Source organism: Dendrobates tinctorius, unplaced genomic scaffold (assembly GCF_039654945.1).
Source record: "Dendrobates tinctorius isolate UK_male_01 unplaced genomic scaffold, ASM3965494v1 ptg000083l, whole genome shotgun sequence".
Classification (NCBI taxonomy): Eukaryota; Metazoa; Chordata; class Amphibia; order Anura; family Dendrobatidae; genus Dendrobates; species Dendrobates tinctorius.
Window position 1 is genome coordinate 3003125 of NW_027361751.1, and position 12907 is coordinate 3016031.

At 46.0% G+C, this 12907-nt stretch overlaps 1 protein-coding gene across 1 annotated transcript in view; it reads left to right on the forward strand.

The window, feature by feature from the left end:
* FCHO2 (FCH and mu domain containing endocytic adaptor 2) overlaps window positions 1-12907 on the forward strand; it is a 240992-nt gene that overhangs the window by 173774 nt on the left and 54311 nt on the right. The gene's annotated exons all lie outside the window — the stretch shown is intronic.

Genomic DNA, 12907 nt, shown 5'->3' on the forward strand with positions numbered 1-12907 from the left:
GAATACTGATCTATTAAACTTAATGGGCCAATTCACACTGATTTTCTAAGCGGACAATTGGTGCATGCAGAGAAAATCCAGACATGGCCTATTTTTTTCCGACTTTCAGATGAGTCTCTGTTGCCAACTTGACTTTTTACATTTTTCTTATCAGATAACAATATTTTTTACGGACACACTGGAAGAAATAAATCATTATGATTATAAGTGGTAGTTGTCTACAGCCCATAATTCTGAGATGAGACACCGGCTGCATTCACTGTAAGACTGTGTGCACACGCTGCGGATTCCGCTGCGGATTAATCCGCACGGATTTTGCAAAAACCGCAGATAATCCGCAGGTCCAAAGACCTGCGGATTATCTGCGGTTTGGTCCTGCGGATTCACTATCTCCACAATGGTGGAGATAGGAACCCGCAGCGGTTTCCGCAGAAAGAATTGACATGCAATTCTTTCTGCGGATTCAAAACCGCAGCAAATCCGCGCGGTTTTTTCCGCAGCTTCGGCACAGCGTTTTTTGTTTTTCCATTCAAATGAATGGTACTGTACACCGCAGCTAAAACTGCTGCGTGTCCGCAGCGGCCAAAACCGCTGCGGAAACGCAGCGGAATCCGCAGCGTGTGCACACAGCCTTAAAGGATAATTAGTAAAAATAATCTGCATAAGTTTCTTCAGCTTCAAAAAAATCTCGAACTCCTCAAATTTTTCTTGCAGACAGAGCAAAAAAAAAAGTTCCCTAAATTTACGGGCTGTTCTGTAATTTCTAGACTGTTGGTAATCTTGATGAGTCTTTAATATTCAAAGTCAAAGCAGCTGTGAGAAATGGAACACATGCAGGCACAAAACGGTTTCCGCTTGGATGGAAAATAGTTTTTCACTGGTGAAATGAAGAGCAGTTTTAAATAACTTGTCTATGTCAGATGAACCGGCTCAAGCTTCCACCTGGCCAGATCTAAGGACATAAACTGACATTGTAATTTCTATGAATCCAATCAGGTCCTTAGCTCGTGGCTGGAAATTACATCAGTAATTATTCTGACGCCTTCATAATATGCCGAACGGAAACTGGCCTTGGTTAACTTCTTTAAGGGTCAATATCTACACAGAAGTCGAGTACAAAATGTGCTGGTTTTGCAACATAAATTTTACATTGTGGCCCAATGTTTTACATATTAATTTCTAGGTAAATGAAGCGGTAAATGAAAAAAGGACAAGGTGGCCGCATCATTTTAGCACCTTCAAACAATCTTTGCAAAGGTTGGTGAGACCTGGTGCTCTTGTCTTACAGAGCCCACTTGTCCTCCACACTGTATTCTGAGAATGCTTGTTCCTGCCCAACATTTATCACTGACCAGTTGTCAGGGGACATGGTGATGTTCCATTCTTTGGTCACCAGACTGCTGAAATGATTGATTAGATCAATCAGGAGTCAAACATCCGATTTTCTGTAATTACCTGTAAGTATATACTGTTGTCAAGTATACATCTCTTACAAAATGCAATCTATTCTTTATGTGAAAATGGAGTTAAAAAGAAAAATCTTATTGTATGCACCACCCAAAGCATAGGGTAGATAATATATACGAAAGATTCCACTTTTGTCTATATTTTTTTTTTTTAATCAACACCTATTCTTGAAAGCTTGCAATTTGTTACCATCTTCTCAGTTAGCCATTAAATGGTATCAACCACTGAGGACTCTCAATTCAAAATATTTTTCTATATACAGTGTAAAAATGCTACTCGGGTACAATATGAGGGATCACATAAACTATTTCGATTTAAGGCTATGTGCCCACATTGCAGAAAGGCTGTGGAAATGTCCGCAGCATCTCCGCAACACCCTGCCGCTTGTAAAACGCGTACAGAATTTGCATGCGTTTTCCCGCAAAGCACAAGCGTTTTGAGCTTGCAGAATGCTTGCGCTTTTCCATGCGATTTGAAGCATCGCTTGGAAAAGTGATTGACAGGTTGGTCACACTTGTGAAGCATAGTGCTTGACAAGTGTGACCAACTTTTTACTATTGATGCTGCCTATGCAGCATCAGTAGTAAAAGAATGTGAAAAATAATTAAAAAAATAAAAAATTGGGATATACTTGCCCTCTGTCGGCCTCCAGAGTCGTCCCGCCCCTCATTAGCGCTGCAAGCATCTTCCGTTCCCAGGAATGCCTTGCGACAACGACCTCTGATGACATAGTATCACGCGAGACCGCTACGTCATCAGAGGTCATTCGCACAATGCATCCCTGGGAATGGAAGATGCTGGCAGCGTGGCTGAGAGGCGGGACGACTCTGGGGGCCGACAGAAGGTGAGTATATCTCTATTTTTTTTATTTTAATTCTATTTTTTACAGGAATATGGTACCCAGGGCCTGGAGGAGAGTCTCCCCTCCTACAGACCCAGGGTACCATCCGCGCATGGTAGGCATAGCCACATGCGTAAAGTGAGCGTTTCAATGCAATCCTATGGCGGCGGAATGGCCGTGATTCCGCAGAAATAATGGACATGCTGCGGATTTCACCGCTATGCAATTCTGCAGCGGTAAAATCTGCAGCATGGGCACAGAACTGCGGAATCCCATAGGATTGCATGGAGGTGCGTTTTATTAGCGATTTTTAAGCTTTTCCACTATGGCGGAAATGCATAAAAAACGCAACGTGGGCACACAGCCTAAAAGTCCTATTGGTTTATTTCAGTCCTCATAAACCACATCACAGGAAAACTTAAAGCTCTTTCGCAATCAATCTGTCATGGCTAATTAACCCCTTTTATTCCTATATATACACTAAAGGCCCTTTTACATTTAGCGATCCGACCCGGTCAGGATCGCTGGTGCATCGCTAAATGATCGCTAGTGAGCTGTCACGCAGGCAGATCTCACAGCGATGCAGCAGCGACGCAGCGCACGATACTCACCTTTCACACACAGCGATCCTGACGTCCTTCCGCCCGCCTCCACGCGTCGCTCGTCTCACACAGCAGGAAGCCGACGACAAGAAATGGAGCCGGACATTCTCGCGCGATCAGCGATGGACAGCGGGGGAGCCGGTCGCTGGTAAGTATCACACATAGCGATATCGCTATAACGTCACAAAATCGGTGACGTTATAGCGATATCGCTATGTGTAAAACCCCCTTAAGGCATTACTTCAAGTTTATCTCCCAATCACCAAGTGTGACGGCCACCTTACAATATTTACACATAAAGGGAATCTCTCACCAGGTTTTTGCCACCTTGTATGAGAGCAGCATGATGTAGAGGCAGAGACCCCAGTTTCTGAGATGTCACTTACTAGGCTGCTTGTTGTAGTTTTGATAATCCACTGATGAAAAAGCGATTTATTTTTTTCTCTAGAGGACTAGTAAACCTGCTGCCATGTAGTCCTTCATATTCATGAGCCCTGTATAATCCTTCCCCCAATGCTGAATGATAGCTTGCTGCCTATGCACAGTGGGCACAGAAGGCTGCCAATCAGTGTTGTGGTCAGGGTTATACAGAGCTCAGTATTTAGAGAACTGGTAGATCTACAGCAGTCAAATCAGTGATTTTATCAAAATACAGCAAGCAGCTCAGTAAGTGATACATCGCTAGAAACGGTCTGTGCCCCTTCTTGCTGCTCTCAGATGGGGTAGCAGAAAACTGGCAACAGATTTCCATTTTGATGGTTATACATGAGATTGTTATTTAGTTCTGCATTCTTATGACTGGGTTTTGCACACAGTAGTGGTCACGTTTTATGTTAGAAAACTGGTTGTTCAAGCAGGTTACTGGTGAAACCATTTTCTAGATAAGTGAAATATTTGAGCCGTGCGATTACACTTCATACCTTTCCTCATACCTTTAGATGATAAGACTGTGGAGAGCTTCAGCACATCCAGAATGTGAACATCCCCCCCTCCCCATTGTTCCCTTTTAATTATCAGACAGGACACACAATCTTTAGATCAGTCACAGCTTTATTGGATTTAATCCCATTTATCAGTATTAATTCCATTATCCAGAACCAACCAGAATGCAACCAACACATCAACTGGACGTGAAGACAAATGCCAACCTCTGGCTTCCCAGTGGTGCAAGTCCGCCTGCAAAGGATCTCATTTATTGACCGCTAGGAGGATCAACACTAATAGCAGAGCATTAGCGCTCTCTAGCCAGGAGGAGTGTACAGTGAGGGAGGGGAGAAGGTTATGTACCAAAACCTGACCCAGGCAGTCAGGAGGCTACCCACCTATGTGGTGCGCATCGTGGTCCTACATTTTAACAGTGAGATTTCTGTACCTCATGTTTGCTTTGAACAGTAGAATGCGTGTAATGTGGCGTTTTATTAATGACAAAAAATGCTTAGAATGTTATAAAATAGCAAAATAGTCACTTCCCTAACTCCCATTAGTATCTGTGTGTACTCCCTCCAAAAGATGACAATACATGCTATCCATCCAGGCGGCTGCTATGTTAATTCTACTGAAAAAAAAAATTGTGCCAAGTTTTATTTCTTCAAGATGTTTGCACATACTGCCCAATGAAGCCTGTATGGACCACAAAGGCCGTGCAGCTCTCAACAGCTAGGGGCTCTGTCAGCACAGAATGACTGTTCAAACCAAGTACAGGCTCTCGGTGCTTCACGGTGGGGCCAAACCTTTCTATAAACAATCCCACCTGCTTGGTTTTCATTTATCTCCACCCTTCTCTGGACCTATGAAGTCAGATCTGCCAATCAAAGCGGAAGGTGGTGGACAGGGAAAACTTGTAGGTGGGAAGGTGCATATAAATGATTGACCCTGCCGTGAATCACCGAACTTCGGTACCGTAGTTTGAACAGTCATTCTGTGTTGACAGAGTCCCTTTTATTCCCTCCCGACATGTGCCGTACTGGCACCGCTCTGTGGGAGCTGCGTTCCTACAAACAGCGGTACTAGTACGGCGCACCGATTGCGTGGCCTCACGCTGAGCGCTGCGACAATCAGGTGCGGGTGTCAGCTGTATGTGACAATCTGCAGCGCAGAGTGTCAGATCAGTGATCTGATGTAATACAGTAATGTCCCATCCTGAGAATGTAAAAAAAGTTAAAAAAAAAATAGTTAAAGTGTAAAAATATTTTTTTTTAAATCCCTAAATAAAGAAAATAAAAGAAATATTTTTCCAAAAAATATATTTATGTAAATAAACAAAAAAAGTAAACATATTTGGTATCGCCAAGTCCATAATGACCCGCTCTATAAAACTGTCAAACTAGTTAACCCCTTCAGTGAACACCGTAAAAAAAGGCAAAAAAAAACGCTTTATCATCATATCTCTGAACAAAAAGCGCGATCAAAAACATGGATGTAAACAAAAATGGTACCGCTGAAAATGTCATCTTGTCCCGCAAAAAACAAGCCGCCATACAGCTCCATCAGCAGAAAAATAAAAAGGTGTTAGCGCTCAGAATAAAGCGATGCAAAATTATTTTTCCTATAAAATAGTTTTTATTGTATAAAAGCGCCAAAACATAAAAAAGATATAAATGAGGTATCGCTGTAATCGTAGTGACCTGAAGAATAAAGCGATTTTATCGCACGCGGAACGGTGTCAAAAAAACAAAAAGCAATTCATGAATTGTTGTTTTTTTTTGTTAATTCTGTCTCCCAAAAATCAAAATAGAAAGCGATTAAAAAATGTCATGTGCCCGAAAATGGTGCTAATAAAAATGTCAGCTCGTCCTGCAAAAACAAGCCATAATATGACTCTGGACCAAAATATGGAAAAATTATAGCTCTCAAAATGTGGTGATGCAAAAACTAGATTTCTCAGTAAAAGCATCTTTTAGTGTGTGTGACAGCAGCTAAACATAAAAACATGATATAAATCTGGTATCGCTGTAATCGCACCAACCCAAAGGATAAAGACGCCTAATCACTTATATCACACAAGGAATGACATAAACAATAAATAAAACCAATTCTTCACCTGTTGTTGATTTATTCATTCTGCCTCCCGAAGACCATAGTAAGGCTCAGCGCACATTTATCCTGCGCTCTGCGCTGAGCACCTACATCTGGGTTTCCATATAAATCTCTGAAATACGTGATTCAGACAGACCCCCTGTGGAAAATTCCCTATAATGAGGCAAATGGAGGCACTGTGGACACCATAGGACCTGTGATCCGGCGGTGGCCATCTTTTTAGGGTTGCATAAAAATGCCTTTTGCCACAGTTTTGTGCATTTCTGAAAAGGACCCCATTTAACAGAGGCCAATCGGAGTCCAGAGTGACTCTGCTGTCTCATTATAGTGAATGGATCCCTCGGGGGTTCATTTGAATCACGACAGCTAGAGATTTAGATGAAAACCCCAAAGTAAGTGCTCAGCGTAAAGCGCCAGATAAATGTGATCTTAAATATTATGTGAAATATTCCCAATAAAAGCTTCAACTCAATCCACAAAAAAAAAAAAAAGCAAATACCCACGCAGATCTGTCATCTGTTAACTGAAATATAGGGGGCTTCTATGTTACTGGTAGGTAACACAAAGGCTCTGGAAAAACTAAATGGCTCCTCACTCCCCAAAAGAAATTCAGCAAATTGTCCGCTCCCAAATCCAAATGTCCCGCTCTCTTCCGAACCCCAGTGTGTCTAAACCACATTTAGCACCTACATGTGTGGCATTTCTGTAGTGATGAGAACCTGCCTAATTTACAGGTGCGTGTCTCCAGAAGGACAGGCTGGGCATAACATAATGGCAGTTTGCAGTTTTCACTCAGCAACATCCACTGCTGCCTGTTTCTGTGAAACACCCATGGAGTCAAAATCATCATTACATCTGTAGATAAATTCCCAATGGGATATAATTTCCAAAATGTGGTCACTTAAGGGGGGATAATGCTTATTTAGCACTCGGGGGCTCTTTATATGGAATCCGCAAACTATTCTAGGAAAATCTGCTCTCTAGGAGGCAAATAGCGCTCAGTCCCTCCCGAGTCTCTCCATATGGCAAAGTAGTACTGTACATCCACATTTGGGGTATTTCTACATTCAACAGAAATTGCTGGACACATTTTGGTGCCATTTTTACCCATTTCCCAGTGTGAAAATGTAAAACTTGGCTAAAACACAACCTTGGTGGTAAAAATGTAAATTATTTTTTCTTCACTGCCCAATGGTATAAAAGTCTGTGACACACCTGTGGTGTCAATATAATCATTTATTCGGTCGTCCATGACAGCACCACCTGAGAGAGGGGATCCGCCCTTTAGGAACAGGAAACCTACAGATACAAAAGGGTGGCACCTCTCCCACGCATCAGTTGGTTTCCTGTTCCTAGAGGACAGGACTCTCTACAGATCGCCCGTCAGAATCATCATGGAATACCCAGGCCGGCTGACCGACCCAGGTAGCGAGGGGGTCTCCTACCTCGGTCAGTGCGGGGTCCCTGGAAGCGCCACGGTGGGGCCGGGTAGGTCACCACGGCAGTGGACGAAGCAGGTGGAGCAAGGGTCCGGTGGATGCCGTCTCCAGAGCCAGCACCTGGTAGGTATACCCCGGTGCGCTTCCCCAGGCCCGGTCCTCCGGGTCAGTGCTGTCTCCTGGCCGGGCTCATGGCGGCGGGCGCGGGGGGTGCTGGCACTCCGGGCGGGCCTGCGCGGCTCCTTCGCGCGCACTCCCGCAGGGCTCTGTGAGCGGCGGAAGTGACGCGGCGGAAGGGGCGGAGCGATGGCGCCGATACCGGAAGTCGGGTGCCGGCGGCCTCCGGCGCGCGCTGCGGGTGCATGCCGGTCCGGGGGTCGCGCGGCGACCCGACGAAGGCGAGGGGGGCCGGAGCATGGGGGAGGGAACGCAAATGCCGGGGGGTGGTGCTAGGACAGTATGCCTGCTAACCCGGACAGGAGGCCATATAAGGCAGATGGGGACGCCGCTGGGGTGCTTCTGAAGGCCCCAGCAATGGAGACGTCGGAAGCCCCCTTAGTCCAGCAGGACGAGACGCAGGAACACCCGCAGAAACGGGCGAGTGGCCAGCAGAAGAGACAGAAACGAACCAGCGACCAGAGCCGCGAAAGTTCCTCCAGAAAGGACCCCCCTGCCTCCCTCCGTGATCCGGTACCTGCCTCATCTGCAAGAGTAAGAGATCTCCGTGAATGTACCCTGATGCAGTGTTCCTTTATGCTTTTTTTCAGGGGAAGAAGGTTACGGGAAAACAGAAACACAGGGAATGTGCCCTCTGTAGTTCTCCCCTTCCAGATGGCCACCCTAAAAAATTATGCCAGCCATGCATACGGCAGACGGTAGGAGTTATTAAGGACAGGGAGTCCAGGGGTAGATTGTCAGGCCCTTATACTCTCCCCCGTTTATGCAGGTAGCGGAAGAGACACCTGACTTCACTTCAAACCTGAGAGACATGATCAGGGCAGAAATGAAAGCTTTACCTCAAAGAGAACCTTCTAGGAGAAGAGAGGCTAGTGGTTCAGGCTCGGAGGCCTCAGTCGCCCCTGGGAAGGGGGACAATTCCTCGGCCTCCTCGTCGTCTTCCTCGGATGAAGACTCTAGCCGGTTCTGCTTCCCCTTAGACCAGATGGACAAATTAGTGAAAGCTATACGGTCCACCATGGGGGTAGCGGACAAAAAACAGGAACTCTCAGCACAGGACATTATGTTCGGGGGGTTGGACCCCAAAAAACGTAAAGCCTTTCCATTAAACGAAAAGGTTCAGAGCCTAATTGATAGAGAATGGAAGAGACCGGAAAAAAGGGGTTCCATGCCACCAGCCTTTAAGCGGAGATACCCCTTCGAGGACCCGGTAGTAAATAGATGGGATAAAGCCCCGAAACTAGATGCTGCAGTAGCCAAAGCATCTAAAAAATCCGCCATACCATTTGACGATATGGCCTCCCTGAAAGATCCGTTAGATAAGAAAGCGGATTCTTTCCTTAAAGGGACATGGGAGATGTCAGCAGGCGCGTTAAGACCAGCGGTAGCTGCCACCTGTACAGCCAGATCCATGATGGTCTGGCTAGATCAGCTAGATTCCGAACTAAGAGATGGAGCATCAAGATCATCTATTCGGAAAAATTTACCCATCATTCAGAATGCCGCAGCGTTTTTAGCCGATGCTTCTGCAGACTCTGCAAGAATGGCGGCAAAAGCCGCAGGTCTGTCTAATGCAGCGCGAAGAGCGCTCTGGTTAAAATGCTGGCCAGGAGATATTCAAACCCGGTCCCGTCTCTGTTCCATTCCCTGCGAAGGGGAGTACCTATTCGGTCCCGTCTTGGACGAATTGTTGGAGAAAGCTGGAGATGACAAAAAGAAATTTCCCAGTCTCCCGAACCCCTCGTACAGACGTCCCTTCGCCAGGAAAGGGGTTTTCCGGAGAAGGCCGTCCAGAGATCAGGGCAGATGGGATGATAAAAAAAGGAAAGGTACAGGATTCATGTTTGGGGGAGGGCGCCAGGAAGGTCCAGCTCGGGATACGAAAAAGCCGCCCCAATGACTAGTTGCCCCGGTAGGAGGGAGACTAGCTGCCTTCTACCCATCCTGGTCTCTGATCTCCAATAGCAGCTGGATATTGGGGATAATAGCCGTGGGACTACGACTAGAGTTTTCTAGGGTTCCCCTTGATCAATTTAAAATCACCCCTCTCAGGTCATCTGCGGCAGAACAAGCTGCCCTGGAAGCCGAGGTTCATATCCTGTGCGCTAAGGAAGTCCTGATAGAGGTTCCGGAGGAAGAATGGGGGAAGGGATTCTACTCCCCTCTGTTCCTGGTCCGCAAACCGGACAGCTCCTTTAGGACAATAATTAACCTTAAAGCCCTCAACAAATTTTTGGTCATACGTCCCTTTAAGATGGAAACGATTAAATCTGCAATAAAATTGCTGTTCAAAAATTGCTTCATGGTGGTGTTAGATTTAAAAGACGCATACTACCATATACCCATCCATGCAGGCCATCAGCGGTTCTTCAGAGTGGCGGTTCATTTGGATGGGTCAATTCGACATTTCCAATATGCGGCCCTCCCTTTTGGAGTGGCAGTCGCTCCCCGAGTGTTTACTAAGGTGATAGCGGAGGTCATGGCCCATCTACGTGAATCAAACATTCTGGTGATCCCCTACCTGGACGATTTTCTTATTGTAGGTAAAACGGCAAACCATTGTTTACAACAGCTACAAAAGGCAATGTCTGCCCTAGAACAGTTAGGATGGTTGCTGAACGTCAAAAAGTCCCGGTTGCAGCCAATGAAAGTCCAACAATTTTTGGGCCTAACCCTGGATTCTGAAAAACAGGAATGCCGTCTGCCTCCGGACAAGCTCGTTCGCCTCCATTATCAGATCCTGAACGCCTCCAATAACCCCACCATGTCCCTCAGAAAAGCCATGTCCCTTCTAGGCTCTCTCTCGGCCTGTATCCCGGCAGTCCAGTGGGCCCAGTTTCATGCAAGGAAACTACAGAGCGAGGTCTTATTACATCAAAAAGTCCTTGGAGGTTACTTGGAGGGTCAGCTAACCTTATCCCGTAACACAAGGGAGTCCCTAGAGTGGTGGTTACACAAGGATAACTTATTAAAAGGGGTGCCCTGGGAGTATAACGTAACCCGCATAGTCACCACGGATGCTAGTCCTTACGGTTGGGGAGCTCATATGGGTGAAATTTTAGTCCAGGACCGATGGCAACATCATCAGTTAGGAATGTCATCTAACCTAAAAGAATTAACGGCAGTAGAACAGGCGGCTAAAAAGCTCCTTGTGTATCTACAGGGCCATCATGTACGAGTGTTCTCCGACAATCAGGTCACCGTGGCATACATCAATCACCAAGGCGGGACTCGTTCCAGACCCCTGATGTTGGTAGCAGAACGGTTGTTCCATCTAGCAGAACAATACTTCCTATCTTTAACAGCATTGCATATAAAAGGAAAAGACAACATCACGGCAGACTTTTTAAGCCGCAATCGGCTAAAGCAAGGGGAATGGTCTTTAAACACCTCCATATTCAAACTGATTGTTCAAAAGTGGGGATATCCAGAGGTAGACCTATTCGCCACCAGAGACAACACTCAATTGGAACAATTCTGCTCCCTGAATCCCAGAGAAAATCCTCTGGCGGTAGATGCCTTCCTGATAAACTGGGACTTCAAACTAGCCTACGCCTTCCCTCCCCTATCTCTTCTACCCCTAGTGATGAGGAAAATCAGGAAAGACAGAGCAAGGGTGATAGTTATCGCTCCGTTTTGGCCCAGGAGAGCATGGTTCTCATGCCTCAGGACCATGTCGGTGTCCGATCCTTGGGTTCTGCCGGACATCCCGGATCTCCTGTCCCAGGGCCCAGTCTTCCATCCTCAGGTGGCTGGCCTTCATCTGATGGCGTGGAGTTTGAACGGTCATTATTAGAAGAAAAGGGTTTCTCCACAGACCTAATTAACACCCTTCTTAAAAGTAGGAAAATCATTACCACAAAAATTTATGTCAGGATTTGGAAAAAATTCCTTCAAAACTCAGAAGTAATCGCTGGGGATTCAGCACCTATAATGCAGATATTAGAGTTCCTACAAAAAGGTCTAGACATGGGACTCTCTACCAGTACCCTTAAAGTACAAGTGTCAGCCTTGGGGGCTCTGTTTAGCTGCAACATTGCTGGTAATTATTGGATAAGCAGATTCATTAAGGCAGCAGGTAGATCCAGGCCAATAATGAAGGATAGGTTTATGCCGTGGGACTTGAACCTAGTCCTCACTGCTATGACAGAGACTCCATTCGAACCTATCTCGTCGGCTTCCCTAAAAATCCTGTCCCTCAAGGTAGCCTTCCTGGTAGCTCTGACATCAGCTCGCAGAATAAGCGATATTCAGGCCTTATCTAGGTGTCCTCCTTATTTACAGTTTAAAGAGGATAGGGTAATACTCAGACCTGATCCAGCGTACTTGCCAAAGGTAGTTTCTAGTTTCCATAGGACGCAGGAGATAGTTCTGCCATCCTTCCTCCCTAATCCAACTAATGAGAAGGAAAGGAAACTACACACCCTGGATGTCAGGAGAGGCCTCATAGAATATCTGTCAGTCACTGATCCCTGGAAGAAAGATAATGCCCTATTTATCTCTCATCAAGGCCCCAGAAAAGGTTGTAGAGCATCAAAAAATACACTAGCCAGATGGATTAGAGAGGCGATTGCAATAGCATACACATCAAAGGGCAGGTCGCCACCCGGAAAGCTGAGGGCGCATTCCACCAGGGCAATGGCAACCTCCTGGGCCGGAAGATCAGAAGTCTCCATCGACCAGATATGTAAGGCGGCTACTTGGTCCTCTCCGAGCACCTTTTATAGTCATTATAGGCTAGACCTAGGTGCTTCCACAGACCTCTCTTTTGGTATAAGGGTGCTGCAGGCTGTAGTCCCTCCCTAAAACTGATATTACTCTCTGTAAATCTCTCAGGTGGTGCTGTCATGGACGACCGAATAAAGTCTTAGTTACTCACCGGTTAACGGTATTTTTCGGAGTCCATGACAGCACCCGTATATTCCCTCCCTTTAGTTTAATTGGGGTGTGCACGTCTTTTTTCTTGTATATACCCACTGGTGATAAAAGTTATAATTGTAAAGAATACTGTACATAAATCATGCATTAACCTTGGAAGTCCTCTTGTGCTCTGTAATCCAACTGATGCGTGGGAGAGGTGCCACCCTTTTGTATCTGTAGGTTTCCTGTTCCTAAAGGGCGGATCCCCTCTCTCAGGTGGTGCTGTCATGGACTCCGAAAAATACCGTTAACCGGTGAGTAACTAAGACTTTCACTCCTAGATGAATTCATTGAGAGGTTTAATTGGTAAAATGGGGTCACTTATGGTTCTGCTGTTCTGGCACCTCAGGGGTTCTGCCAATGTATCATGGCACCCTCAAGCAGGTGCAGAAAAATCTGCACTGTAATATGGCGCTCCTTCCCTT